Source organism: Gnatocerus cornutus, unplaced genomic scaffold (genome assembly GCF_029298725.1).
Source record: "Gnatocerus cornutus isolate USDA-ARS CGAHR unplaced genomic scaffold, icGnaCorn1.1 ctg00000334.1, whole genome shotgun sequence".
Lineage (NCBI taxonomy): Eukaryota > Metazoa > Arthropoda > Insecta > Coleoptera > Tenebrionidae > Gnatocerus > Gnatocerus cornutus.
In genome coordinates this window covers 1-15,000 of record NW_028275653.1, presented here as the reverse complement: position 1 = coordinate 15,000, position 15,000 = coordinate 1, and the positions used below count along the sequence as shown (strand labels likewise).

Sequence of the window (15,000 nt, the reverse complement as noted above, 5' to 3'; positions counted from 1 at the left end):
TGACACATAGATGACGCCATTTTAGGGTCAGGTCAGGTCAAATTATGCTTAAAATTCAAGAAAAATACGTAAATTAACACAGAATCTTGTAATTTTTGACATTTCTGAAGTTCCAGACCTGACACATAGATGACGCCATTTTAGGGTCAGGTCAGGTCAAATTATGCTTAAAATTCAAGAAAAATACGTAAATTAACCCAGAATCTTGTAATTTTTGACATTTCTGAAGTTCCAGACCTGTCATATAGATGGCGCCATTTTTGAGTCAAAATAGGCGCCAAAATTAAAAAACAATATGTAAAATAAAGGAAAAACAGTAATTTTTGACATTTATGAAGTTCCAGACCTGACACATAGATGGCGCCATTTTAGGGTCAGGTCAGGTCAAATTATGCTTAAAATTCAAGAAAAATACGTAAATGAACCCAGAATCTTGTAATTTTTGACATTTATGAAGTTCCAGACCTGACACATAGATGGCGCCATTTTAGGGTCAGTTAGGTCAAATTATGCTTAAAATTCAAGAAAAATACGTAAATTAACCCAGAATCTTGTAATTTTTGACATTTCTGAAGTTCCAGACCTGTCATATAGATGGCGCCATTTTTGAGTTAAAATAGGCGCCAAAATTCAAAAACAATATGTAAAATATAGGAAAAAACAGTAATTTTTGACATTTGTGAAGTTCCAGACCTGTCACATAGATGGCGCCATTTTTGAGTCAAAATAGGCGCCAAAATTCAAAAACAATATGTAAAATATAGGAAAAACAGTAATTTTTGACATTTATGAAGTTCCAGACCTGACACATAGATGGCGCCATTTTAGGGTCAGTTAGGTCAAATTATGCTTAAAATTCAAGAAAAATACGTAAATTAACCCAGAATCTTGTAATTTTTGACATTTGTGAAGTTCCAGACCTGTCATATAGATGGCGCCATTTTTGAGTCAAAATAGGCGCCAAAATTCAAAAACAATATGTAAAATAAAGGAAAAAACAGTAATTTTTGACATTTCTGAAGTTCCAGACCTGACACATAGATGGCGCCATTTTAGGGTCAGGTCAGGTCAAATTATGCTTAAAATTCAAGAAAAATACGTAAATTAACCCAGAATCTTCCCAGAATCTTGTAATTTTTGACATTTCTGAAGTTCCAGACCTGTCACATAGATGGCGCCATTTTTGAGTTAAAATAGGCGCCAAAATTCAAAAACAATATGTAAAATATAGGAAAAAACAGTAATTTTTGACATTTGTGAAGTTCCAGACCTGTCACATAGATGGCGCCATTTTTGAGTCAAAATAGGCGCCAAAATTCAAAAACAATATGTAAAATAAAGGAAAAACAGTAATTTTTGACATTTATGAAGTTCCAGACCTGACACATAGATGGCGCCATTTTAGGGTCAGTTAGGTCAAATTATGCTTAAAATTCAAGAAAAATACGTAAATTAACCCAGAATCTTGTAATTTTTGACATTTCTGAAGTTCCAGACCTGTCATATAGATGGCGCCATTTTTGAGTCAAAATAGGCGCCAAAATTCAAAAACAATATGTAAAATAAAGGAAAAAACAGTAATTTTTGACATTTATGAAGTTCCAGACCTGACACATAGATGGCGCCATTTTAGGGTCAGGTCAGGTCAAATTATGCTTAACATTCAAAAAAAATACGTAAATTAACCCAGAATCTTGTAATTTTTGACATTTCTGAAGTTCCAGACCTGTCATATAGATGGCGCCATTTTTGAGTCAAAATAGGCGCCAAAATTCAAAAACAATATGTAAAATAAAGGAAAAAACAGTAATTTTTGACATTTCTGAAGTTCCAGACCTGACACATAGATGGCGCCATTTTAGGGTCAGGTCAGGTCAAATTATGCTTAAAATTCAAGAAAAATACGTAAATTAACCCAGAATCTTCCCAGAATCTTGTAATTTTTTGACATTTCTGAAGTTCCAGACCTGTCATTTAGATGGCGCCATTTTTGAGTCAAAATAGGCGCCGAAATTCAAAAACAATATGTAAAATAAAGGAAAAAAACAGTAATTTTTGACATTTCTGAAGTTCCAGACCTGACACATAGATGACGCCATTTTAGGGTCAGGTCAGGTCAAATTATGCTTAAAATTCAAGAAAAATACGTAAATTAACCCAGAATCTTGTAATTTTGACATTTCTGAAGTTTCCAGACCTGTCATATAGATGGCGCCATTTTTGAGTTAAAATAGGCGCCAAAATTCAAAAACAATATGTAAAATATAGGAAAAAACAGTAATTTTTGACATTTTGTGAAGTTCCAGACCTGTCACATAGATGGCGCCATTTTTGAGTCAAAATAGGCGCCAAAATTCAAAAACAATATGTAAAATAAAGGAAAAAAACAGTAATTTTTGACATTTCTGAAGTTCCAGACCTGACACATAGATGGCGCCATTTTAGGGTCAGGTCAGGTCAAATTATGCTTAACATTCAAAAAAAATACGTAAATTAACCCAGAATCTTGTAATTTTTGACATTTCTGAAGTTCCAGACCTGTCATATAGATGGCGCCATTTTTGAGTCAAAATAGGCGCCAAAATTCAAAAACAATATGTAAAATAAAGGAAAAAACAGTAATTTTTGACATTTCTGAAGTTCCAGACCTGACACATAGATGGCGCCATTTTTAGGGTCAGGTCAGGTCAAATTATGCTTAAAATTCAAGAAAAATACGTAAATTAACCCAGAATCTTCCCAGAATCTTGTAATTTTTGACATTTGTGAAGTTCCAGACCTGTCACATAGATGGCGCCATTTTTGAGTCAAAATAGGCGCCAAAATTCAAAAACAATATGTAAAATAAAGGAAAAAACAGTAATTTTTGACATTTCTGAAGTTCCAGACCTGACACATAGATGGCGCCATTTTAGGGTCAGGTCAGGTCAAATTATGCTTAACATTCAAAAAAAATACGTAAATTAACCCAGAATCTTGTAATTTTTGACATTTTCTGAAGTTCCAGACCTGTCATATAGATGGCGCCATTTTTGAGTCAAAATAGGCGCCAAAATTCAAAAACAATATGTAAAATAAAGGAAAAAACAGTAATTTTTGACATTTCTGAAGTTCCAGACCTGACACATAGATGGCGCCATTTTAGGGTCAGGTCAGGTCAAATTATGCTTAAAATTCAAGAAAAATACGTAAATTAACCCAGAATCTTCCCAGAATCTTGTAATTTTTGACATTTCTGAAGTTCCAGACCTGTCACATAGATGGCGCCATTTTTGAGTTAAAATAGGCGCCAAAATTCAAAAACAATATGTAAAATATAGGAAAAAAACAGTAATTTTTGACATTTGTGAAGTTCCAGACCTGTCACATAGATGGCGCCATTTTTGAGTCAAATAGGCGCCAAAATTCAAAAACAATATGTAAAATAAAGGAAAAACAGTAATTTTTGACATTTATGAAGTTCCAGACCTGACACATAGATGGCGCCATTTTAGGGTCAGTTAGGTCAAATTATGCTTAAAATTCAAGAAAAATACGTAAATTAAACACAGAATCTTGTAATTTTTGACATTTCTGAAGTTCCAGACCTGACACATAGATGACGCCATTTTAGGGTCAGGTCAGGTCAAATTATGCTTAAAATTCAAGAAAAATACGTAAATTAACACAGAATCTTGTAATTTTTGACATTTCTGAAGTTCCAGACCTGACACATAGATGACGCCATTTTAGGGTCAGGTCAGGTCAAATTATGCTTAAAATTCAAGAAAAATACGTAAATTAACCCAGAATCTTGTAATTTTTGACATTTCTGAAGTTCCAGACCTGTCATATAGATGGCGCCATTTTTGAGTCAAAATAGGCGCCAAAATTAAAAAACAATATGTAAAATAAAGGAAAAACAGTAATTTTTGACATTTATGAAGTTCCAGACCTGACACATAGATGGCGCCCATTTTAGGGTCAGGTCAGGTCAAATTATGCTTAAAATTCAAGAAAAATACGTAAATGAACCCAGAATCTTGTAATTTTTGACATTTATGAAGTTCCAGACCTGACACATAGATGGCGCCATTTTAGGGTCAGTTAGGTCAAATTATGCTTAAAATTCAAGAAAAATACGTAAATTAACCCAGAATCTTGTAATTTTTGACATTTCTGAAGTTCCAGACCTGACACATAGATGACGCCATTTTAGGGTCAGGTCAGGTCAAATTATGCTTAAAATTCAAGAAAAATACGTAAATTAACACAGAATCTTGTAATTTTTGACATTTCTGAAGTTCCAGACCTGACACATAGATGACGCCATTTTAGGGTCAGGTCAGGTCAAATTATGCTTAAAATTCAAGAAAAATACGTAAATTAACACAGAATCTTGTAATTTTTGACATTTCTGAAGTTCCAGACCTGTCATTTAGATGGCGCCATTTTTGAGTCAAAATAGGCGCCGAAATTCAAAAACAATATGTAAAATAAAGGAAAAAACAGTAATTTTTGACATTTCTGAAGTTCCAGACCTGACACATAGATGACGCCATTTTAGGGTCAGGTCAGGTCAAAATATGCTTAAATTCAAGAAAAATACGTAAATTAACCCAGAATCTTGTAATTTTTGACATTTCTGAAGTTCCAGACCTGTCATATAGATGGCGCCATTTTTGAGTTAAAATAGGCGCCAAATTCAAAAACAATATGTAAAATATAGGAAAAAAACAGTAATTTTTGACATTTGTGAAGTTCCAGACCTGTCACATAGATGGCGCCATTTTTGAGTCAAAATAGGCGCCAAAATTCAAAAACAATATGTAAAATATAGGAAAAACAGTAATTTTTGACATTTATGAAGTTCCAGACCTGACACATAGATGGCGCCATTTTAGGGTCAGTTAGGTCAAATTATGCTTAAAATTCAAGAAAAATACGTAAATTAACCCAGAATCTTGTAATTTTTGACATTTGTGAAGTTCCAGACCTGTCATATAGATGGCGCCATTTTTGAGTCAAAATAGGCGCCAAAATTCAAAAACAATATGTAAAATAAAGGAAAAAACAGTAATTTTTGACATTTCTGAAGTTCCAGACCTGACACATAGATGGCGCCATTTTAGGGTCAGGTCAGGTCAAATTATGCTTAAAATTCAAGAAAAATACGTAAATTAACCCAGAATCTTCCCAGAATCTTGTAATTTTTGACATTTCTGAAGTTCCAGACCTGTCACATAGATGGCGCCATTTTTGAGTTAAAATAGGCGCCAAAATTCAAAAACAATATGTAAAATATAGGAAAAAACAGTAATTTTTGACATTTGTGAAGTTCCAGACCTGTCACATAGATGGCGCCATTTTTGAGTCAAAAATAGGCGCCAAAATTCAAAAACAATATGTAAAATAAAGGAAAAACAGTAATTTTTGACATTTATGAAGTTCCAGACCTGACACATAGATGGCGCCATTTTAGGGTCAGTTAGGTCAAATTATGCTTAAAATTCAAGAAAAATACGTAAATTAACCCAGAATCTTGTAATTTTTGACATTTCTGAAGTTCCAGACCTGTCATATAGATGGCGCCATTTTTGAGTCAAAATAGGCGCCAAAATTCAAAAACAATATGTAAAATAAAGGAAAAAACAGTAATTTTTGACATTTATGAAGTTCCAGACCTGACACATAGATGGCGCCATTTTAGGGTCAGGTCAGGTCAAATTATGCTTAACATTCAAAAAAAATACGTAAATTAACCCAGAATCTTGTAATTTTTGACATTTCTGAAGTTCCAGACCTGTCATATAGATGGCGCCATTTTTGAGTCAAAATAGGCGCCAAAATTCAAAAACAATATGTAAAATAAAGGAAAAAACAGTAATTTTTGACATTTCTGAAGTTCCAGACCTGACACATAGATGGCGCCATTTTAGGGTCAGGTCAGGTCAAATTATGCTTAAAATTCAAGAAAAATACGTAAATTAACCCAGAATCTTCCCAGAATCTTGTAATTTTTGACATTTCTGAAGTTCCAGACCTGTCACATAGATGGCGCCATTTTTGAGTTAAAATAGGCGCCAAAATTCAAAAACAATATGTAAAATATAGGAAAAAACAGTAATTTTTGACATTTGTGAAGTTCCAGACCTGTCACATAGATGGCGCCATTTTTGAGTCAAAATAGGCGCCAAAATTCAAAAACAATATGTAAAATAAAGGAAAAACAGTAATTTTTGACATTTATGAAGTTCCAGACCTGACACATAGATGGCGCCATTTTAGGGTCAGTTAGGTCAAATTATGCTTAAAATTCAAGAAAAATACGTAAATTAACACAGAATCTTGTAATTTTTGACATTTCTGAAGTTCCAGACCTGACACATAGATGACGCCATTTTAGGGTCAGGTCAGGTCAAATTATGCTTAAAATTCAAGAAAAATACGTAAATTAACACAGAATCTTGTAATTTTTGACATTTCTGAAGTTCCAGACCTGACACATAGATGACGCCATTTTAGGGTCAGGTCAGGTCAAATTATGCTTAAAATTCAAGAAAAATACGTAAATTAACACAGAATCTTGTAATTTTTGACATTTCTGAAGTTCCAGACCTGTCATTTAGATGGCGCCATTTTTGAGTCAAAATAGGCGCCGAAATTCAAAAACAATATGTAAAATAAAGGAAAAAACAGTAATTTTTGACATTTCTGAAGTTCCAGACCTGACACATAGATGACGCCATTTTAGGGTCAGGTCAGGTCAAATTATGCTTAAAATTCAAGAAAAATACGTAAATTAACCCAGAATCTTGTAATTTTTGACATTTCTGAAGTTCCAGACCTGTCATATAGATGGCGCCATTTTTGAGTTAAAATAGGCGCCAAAATTCAAAAACAATATGTAAAATATAGGAAAAAACAGTAATTTTTGACATTTGTGAAGTTCCAGACCTGTCACATAGATGGCGCCATTTTTGAGTCAAAATAGGCGCCAAAATTCAAAAACAATATGTAAAATAAAGGAAAAAACAGTAATTTTTGACATTTCTGAAGTTCCAGACCTGACACATAGATGGCGCCATTTTAGGGTCAGGTCAGGTCAAATTATGCTTAACATTCAAAAAAAATACGTAAATTAACCCAGAATCTTGTAATTTTTGACATTTCTGAAGTTCCAGACCTGTCATATAGATGGCGCCATTTTTGAGTCAAAATAGGCGCCAAAATTCAAAAACAATATGTAAAATAAAGGAAAAAACAGTAATTTTTGACATTTCTGAAGTTCCAGACCTGACACATAGATGGCGCCATTTTAGGGTCAGGTCAGGTCAAATTATGCTTAAAATTCAAGAAAAATACGTAAATTAACCCAGAATCTTCCCAGAATCTTGTAATTTTTGACATTTGTGAAGTTCCAGACCTGTCACATAGATGGCGCCATTTTTGAGTCAAAATAGGCGCCAAAATTCAAAAACAATATGTAAAATAAAGGAAAAAACAGTAATTTTTGACATTTCTGAAGTTCAGACCTGACACATAGATGGCGCCATTTTAGGGTCAGGTCAGGTCAAATTATGCTTAACATTCAAAAAAAATACGTAAATTAACCCAGAATCTTGTAATTTTTGACATTTCTGAAGTTCCAGACCTGTCATATAGATGGCGCCATTTTTGAGTCAAAATAGGCGCCAAAATTCAAAAACAATATGTAAAATAAAGGAAAAAACAGTAATTTTTTGACATTTCTGAAGTTCCAGACCTGTCATATAGATGGCGCACTAAATTATGTTTTCGACTAACAGGTGGCGATACCAACATTAATAGTTACAGAAAGCTGTAATTTTTTTGACTTTCAAGTTTAGGTAACTGTTCTACAGATGGCGCCAGCATTGCTACAAATACAGGAACCTGTAGTTGTTTTTTGACATTTGACATCTTGACCTAATCTATAGGTCTAAAGATCAGCAATAGAATGGACTTCAAAGTTGATAATAAAGCTTTATTTTTATTATATATCGTAAATGGATTGTGTTTAAGCATAACGTTTGAATGGTTATGCAACCGCTTAAACTAATTGTTGCCGAACTTTCGTCTTTCCTTTGCATTCTTGAATAACGGAAATATAGATGGATTATTTTTGTGCATGAATTTTAAATTGTTATGCAACATGAAAACACTAATTATTTTCTTTTTTCGGAGTTTTTTCAGATTATTGAAAGTCTGACACAAAACCTGTCCGTAACTGCGGCGTTCTCGCCAAACGCTACAGCTTGAAAAATCTAAAATTCGCATAGTCTAAATGTCCGAGAAAAATCGAAATTAAAATGAAAACGAACAAAGTTCGGACCGAACTAACATTAATCGAAAGTGGATGTCATAATTTTAAGTCCCTAACTAAACGGGATCTAAAACCCTTTCGAAACTGTGGCGTTCGAATTTTGATGAAAAATTATTCCAAGTCCAAAGTCGGAACTGAAGCGTTCACATTGAACGCTACAGTTTCGAGAATCTATTCGGAACTGAAGCGTTCACATTGAACGCTACAGTTTCGAGAATCTATTCGGAACTGAAGCGTTCACATTGAACGCTACAGTTTCGAGAATCTATTCGGAACTGAGGCGTTCACTTTGAACGTTACAGTTTCGAGAATTTATTCGGAACTGAAGCGTTCACATTGAACGTTACAGTTTCGAAAGGACAAAATTAACAAAGACCAAAAGTCCGAGAAAAATTGAAATTAAATGAAAATGAACAAAAGTTCGGACCGAACTAACATTAATCGAAAGTGGATGTCATAATTTTAAGTCCCTAACTGAACGGGATCTAAAACCCTTTCGAAACTGTGGCGTTCGAATTTTGATGAAAATTATTCTAAGTCCAAAGTCGGAACTGAAGCGTTCACATTGAACGCTACAGTTTCGAAAATCTATTCGGAACTGAAGCGTTCACACTGGCGATTGCTTATGCAACCATGAAAGCACAAATATGAAACGCTACAGTTTCGAAAACTCATTCGGAACTGAAGCGTTCACACTGGCGATTGTTTATGCAACCATGAAAGCACAAAAATGAAACGCCACAGTTGCGAAAACTCATTCGGAACTGATGCGTTTACACCGAACGCTACAGTTTTGAAACCTCGTTCGGAACTGATGCGTTCAAAATGTCGAAATTTTTACAAGTCCAGTTTCGGAACTGTAGCGACTGCATGGACTTAGCGCGAAAAGGACACATTCAGTGGGAACTGTAGCGGTAGGGACCCGTAAAAAAAGTAAAAAAAATAATAAAATATTTTATTTTTTGCTTTTTACCTTCCGTATACACAATTTTTTTTTTTTTTTTTTTTTTTTTTTTTTTAAAGTCCAAATTGGGAACTGTAGCGGTCAACAGAAAAAAAAACTTTTTCCATCAACCACATACAATTCCCATTTTTAATATAATATTATTATTTATATTAATATTATAATTATTCATAATATATTACTGAACATTTGCTTCTCCTCAGTTTCGTTCTTTGGTTTCCAATATCATTCACTCGATCATATTTAATTCAAGCTTGTTATCGGAGGAGAAACAAGTCTTTCACAATTTTCACCAGTTCTGCTTACCATGTGACGGATCTTTTGTTTTTCAACGGGCGGAACAATAATCGAGATTTTTACTGCTTGGTGTTTCGGGCTTTGTGTTTTATTTTATAGATCCGTCACATTATTCAAGTAAATTATTCAATTCAATTTGTCGTCTGCATTAGAGTCAAGATTATTAATTTCATCTCATTTGCAGACGACTTTGGATAAGAGCACTGGGTGGTCACGTTTTTTAACTAGCGGTGAATTAGCTAATTCGTTCGCAAAATGCACGTTACAGGCGGACTAATTCACATTTCGCTATTCATCGAGAAATTTTTATTCACAGCGGTATATTGTCTTTCTAGAGACTTACCACTTTTTATTTCATCGATGTATTTTTATTTTTAATTTAGCATAATATCATTAAACGGGGGTCGCGATGTACGAGAGGTAACAGATCGTACGGACGCGCACATTTGATTTCATGTCAATCCATTCATCGTGCGTACTTGTCCGTCATCGCTGCCACTTACCATCACTACTCCCTATATATGCCACCGCGGCAGCGATCAGCTCTGAATCGCTCGATGCGTGAAACGATCGAAATCCCATAGTGCGCCGGCCGCTCGCTATGGGCGAGGGGGGTAGAGTAAAACGGTCTGATCGCTCGGTGCAAAAGTCCGTTTGGGTACTTAGAGACGGAATTTTAAAATTCTGATTTCGCAGATCAATTTCAAGGATTATTAGGACTCGAATGCTGTCGACCATGTTTGTAAAAAAAGTTTTTTACGTTTTTACGGCAATTTGACTGAACGCTACAGTTTCGAAAAAAAGTCGGAACTGTGGCGTTCGATCGAAATTTTTCCAAGTCCGAAGTCGAAACTGTAGCGGTCGACCAAAATTTTTCTAAGTCCGATTCGAAACTGAGGCGTTCGACCGAAATTTTTCCAAGTCCAATTCGAAACTGTAGCGTTCGAACAAAATTTTTCTAAGTCCGAAGTCGAAACTGTAGCGTTCGGCGCTCATTCGTCTAAGTCCGAACTCGGAAGTGTAGCGGTTGACAAATTTACATTGACCAAAAGTCCGAGAAAAATCGAAATTAAATCCAAACGAACAAATGTTTGGGTCGAACTAGCATCGATAGAAGGTAGATTTTATAATTTCAAGCTCCTAATTAAACGGGATCTAAAACCCTCTGGAAACTGAGGCGTTCGAAATTTTGATGAAAATTTTTTCTAAGTCCGAAATAGGAACTGTGGCGGTCGAGCGAAATTTTTCTAAGTCCGTAGTCGAAACTGAGGTGTTCGAATTTTTGATAAAAATTTTTCTAAGTCTCATGTTGGAACTGTGGCGGTCGAGCGAAATTTTTCCAAGTCCGAAGTCGAAACTGTAGCGTTTCGAACGAAATTTTTCTAAGTCCGAAGTCGAAACTGTAGCGTTCGGCGCTCATTCGTCTAAGTCCGAAGTCGGAAGTGTAGCGGTTGACAAATTTACATTGACCAAAAGTACGAGAAAAATCGAAATTAAATGCAAACGAACAAATGTTTGGGTCGAACTAACATCGATAGAAGGTAGATTTTATAATTTCAAGCTTCTAATTAAACGGGATCTAAAACCCTCTGGAAACTGAGGCGTTCGAAATTTTGATGAAAATTTTTCTAAGTCCGAAATAGGAACTGTGGCGGTCGAGCGAAATTTTTCTAAGTCCGTAGTCGAAACTGAGGTGTTCGAATTTTTGATAAAAATTTTTCTAAGTCTCATGTTGGAACTGTGGCGGTCGAGCGAAATTTTTCCAAGTCCGAAGTCGAAACTGTAGCGTTCGAACGAAATTTTTCTAAGTCCGAAGTCGAAACTGTAGCGGTCGACCAAAATTTTTCTAAGTCCGATTCGAAACTGAGGCGTTCGACCGAAATTTTTCTAAGTCCAATTCGAAACTGTGGCGGTCGAGCGAAATTTTTCTAAGTCCGAAGTCGAAACTGTAGCGTTCGGCGCTCATTCGTCTAAGTCCGAAGTCGGAAGTGTAGCGGTTGATAAATTTACATTGACCAAAAGTCCCAGAAAAATCGAAATTAAATGCAAACGAACAAAAGTTACGGTCGAACTAACACCAAACAAGGGTGGCTGTGATAATTTCAAACCCCTAACTAAACGGGATCAAAAACCCTCTGGAAACTGAGGCGTTCGAAATTTTGATGAAAATTATTCTAAGTCCGAAGTCGGAACTGAGGTGTTCGGTCGAAATGCCGTAAAAACGTAAAAAATATTTTTTTCAAAACACCGTTAACGGCATTCGAGTCCTAATGACCCTTGAAATTGATCTGCGAAATCAGAATTTTAAAATTCCGTCTCTAAGTACCCAAACGGACTTTTGCACCGAGCGATCAGACCGATTTACCCGACCCCTCGCCCATAGCGAGCGGCCGGCGCGCTATGGGATTTCGACCGTTTCGCGCATCGAGTGATTCAGAGCTGAACGCTGCCGCGCTGGCATATATAGGGATAGTAGTGGTGGTATGTAGCAGCGGACAAAAGCGTACGATCGAAATGTGATTTTATGTGCGTCCGATTATCTTGTTACCTCTCGTACACCGCGACTTAACCCGTAGTTGGGACGATGGCCGGAATGTGTACCCTGTGGACCCACCATCGTTTGAGGGATGACAAATCTTGCCATTGACCATGCACAGCGAGATTGCGGATGCGGCGAGCGTTTCTATGTTAGCGGTCCAAATGCAATCAAAGATTTTATGTGTTCGTGTCAGAACGACCAAAAATTAACAAATGCGTCAACTCACTAAAGTCCGAGCGAGAATTTTGAAATAAATAAAATTTCATAAACTCGTAACGTGTGAATATTTCTAAAGAGAAATCTCACAATAAACCGTCGCTTTCAATCTAGCGAAGAGTATGGAGAATGTTTGAACTTTTGCTTGTCGACGACGATATTTTTTTCTTTACGATAAAATTTCAAGTCGATGTGCCCAAAAATCTCTAAATTTTGAACTGGGAAATTATTTCTTCGTCCGATGAATCGCATTGATCTCTGTTTTTGACGAAAAAAAGACGGATAAAATGCAGCATTCAATCAAGGATATAAAATAAAAGAAAAATTTTCCGTAAAAACTATATTACAATGGAGGATTATGTTTCTACTTTTCGTCCGATGAGTCGCAACAAAAATAAGTAATCCATCCGTCGTTGTTCGTTTAGTCGATCTGAATGCACTGTAAAAATTTATTAAAGTAAAATGTTACGTTTGCATTTCATGAATTTTGACAAACGTGTACCGAAATGTGTACAAATTATTTATTTCGACGACGACGACAACTTAGAACGGATGAATAAAATTAATTGTTGCAAGATTCAAACAAGGATGAAAAAGTCATAGAAAATTATTCCGTAACCATGATATTGGATTATTTTTTCTTCACTCTCTCCTCCGATGAGTCGCAACAAATAAAAATCCATAAATCAATTCATCCGTCGTTGTTCGTTTAGTCGATCTGAATGCACTGTAAAAATTTATTAAAGTAAAAATGTTACGTTGCATTTCATGAATTTTGACAAACGTGTACCCCGAAGTGTGTACAAATTATTTATTTCGACGACGACGACAACTTAGAACGGATGAATAAGAATAAAATTGTTGCAGGAGATTCAATCAAGGATGATGTGAAAAAAATGTCGAAAAATTTTCCATCCAGAAAGATCGCGTGGCGTTACGTCTCTTCTTACGAGGTTTTCGTTTCGCAGACACGCACACTTTCTTCAAAACAATAATAGGAAAGTGTTCAGTTTTTTATAAGAGCAGCAGGTGTCTTTCCGAAATTCTACGATTATTGTAGCTTATATGACTAGAAGGAAAGAAAGACTAAAACTCTCTTATTTTAAAACAAGAACGCAGTTCCCTGGTTGATCCTGCCAGTAGTCATATGCTTGTCTCAAAGATTAAGCCATGCATGTCTCAGTACAAGCCAAATTAAGGTGAAACCGCGAAAGGCTCATTAAATCAGTTATGGTTCCTTAGATCGTACCCACATTTACTTGGATAACTGTGGTAATTCTAGAGCTAATACATGCAAACAGAGCTCCAACCGGAAACGGAAGGAGCGCTTTTATTAGATCAAAACCAATCGGTGGCGGTCTCCGTCATCGTACAACTTGGTGACTCTGAATAACTTTACGCTGATCGCACGGTCTCGCACCGGCGACGCATCTTTCAAATGTCTGCCTTATCAACTGTCGATGGTAGGTTCTGCGCCTACCATGGTTGTAACGGGTAACGGGGAATCAGGGTTCGATTCCGGAGAGGGAGCCTGAGAAACGGCTACCACATCCAAGGAAGGCAGCAGGCGCGCAAATTACCCACTCCCGGCACGGGGAGGTAGTGACGAAAATAACGATACGGGACTCATCCGAGGCCCCGTAATCGGAATGAGTACACTCTAAACCCTTTAACGAGGATCAATTGGAGGGCAAGTCTGGTGCCAGCAGCCGCGGTAATTCCAGCTCCAATAGCGTATATTAAAGTTGTTGCGGTTAAAAAGCTCGTAGTCGAATCTGTGTCCCGCGCCGCCGGTTCATCGTTCGCGGTGTCAACTGGCGTGCCGCGGGACGTCCTGCCGGTGGGCTTAGCTCGAGAGGGCGGCCCAACTCAATCCCGCCGCGGTGCTCTTCATTGAGTGTCGAGGTGGGCCGGCACGTTTACTTTGAACAAATTAGAGTGCTTAAAGCAGGCTAAAACTTCGCCTGAATACTGTGTGCATGGAATAATGGAATAGGACCTCGGTTCTATTTTGTTGGTTTTCGGAACCCCGAGGTAATGATTAATAGGAACGGATGGGGGCATTCGTATTGCGACGTTAGAGGTGAAATTCTTGGATCGTCGCAAGACGGACAGAAGCGAAAGCATTTGCCAAAAACGCTTTCATTGATCAAGAACGAAAGTTAGAGGTTCGAAGGCGATCAGATACCGCCCTAGTTCTAACCATAAACGATGCCAGCTAGCGATCCGCCGACGTTCTTCCGATGACTCGGCGGGCAGCTTCCGGGAAACCAAAGCTTTTGGGTTCCGGGGGAAGTATGGTTGCAAAGCTGAAACTTAAAGGAATTGACGGAAGGGCACCACCAGGAGTGGAGCCTGCGGCTTAATTTGACTCAACACGGGAAACCTCACCAGGCCCGGACACCGGAAGGATTGACAGATTGAGAGCTCTTTCTTGATTCGGTGGGTGGTGGTGCATGGCCGTTCTTAGTTGGTGGAGCGATTTGTCTGGTTAATTCCGATAACGAACGAGACTCTAGCCTGCTAAATAGGCGTATTTCGACATCCCAAAGGCCCGTCGATCCTGGGTTCGCCCGGTGGTCGTGCGCGGTTTTTACTGTCGGCGTACAAACAATTCTTCTTAGAGGGACAGGCGGCTTCTAGCCGCACGAGATTGAGCAA

The 15,000-nt window shown here is 36.9% G+C and overlaps 1 pseudogene; it reads left to right on the top strand.

Annotated features, from left to right (window-relative positions):
* Positions 1 to 13,459: 13,459 nt before the first annotated feature.
* On the top strand, positions 13,460 to 15,000 carry LOC148165394 (small subunit ribosomal RNA; annotated as a pseudogene; the record flags this gene model as incomplete).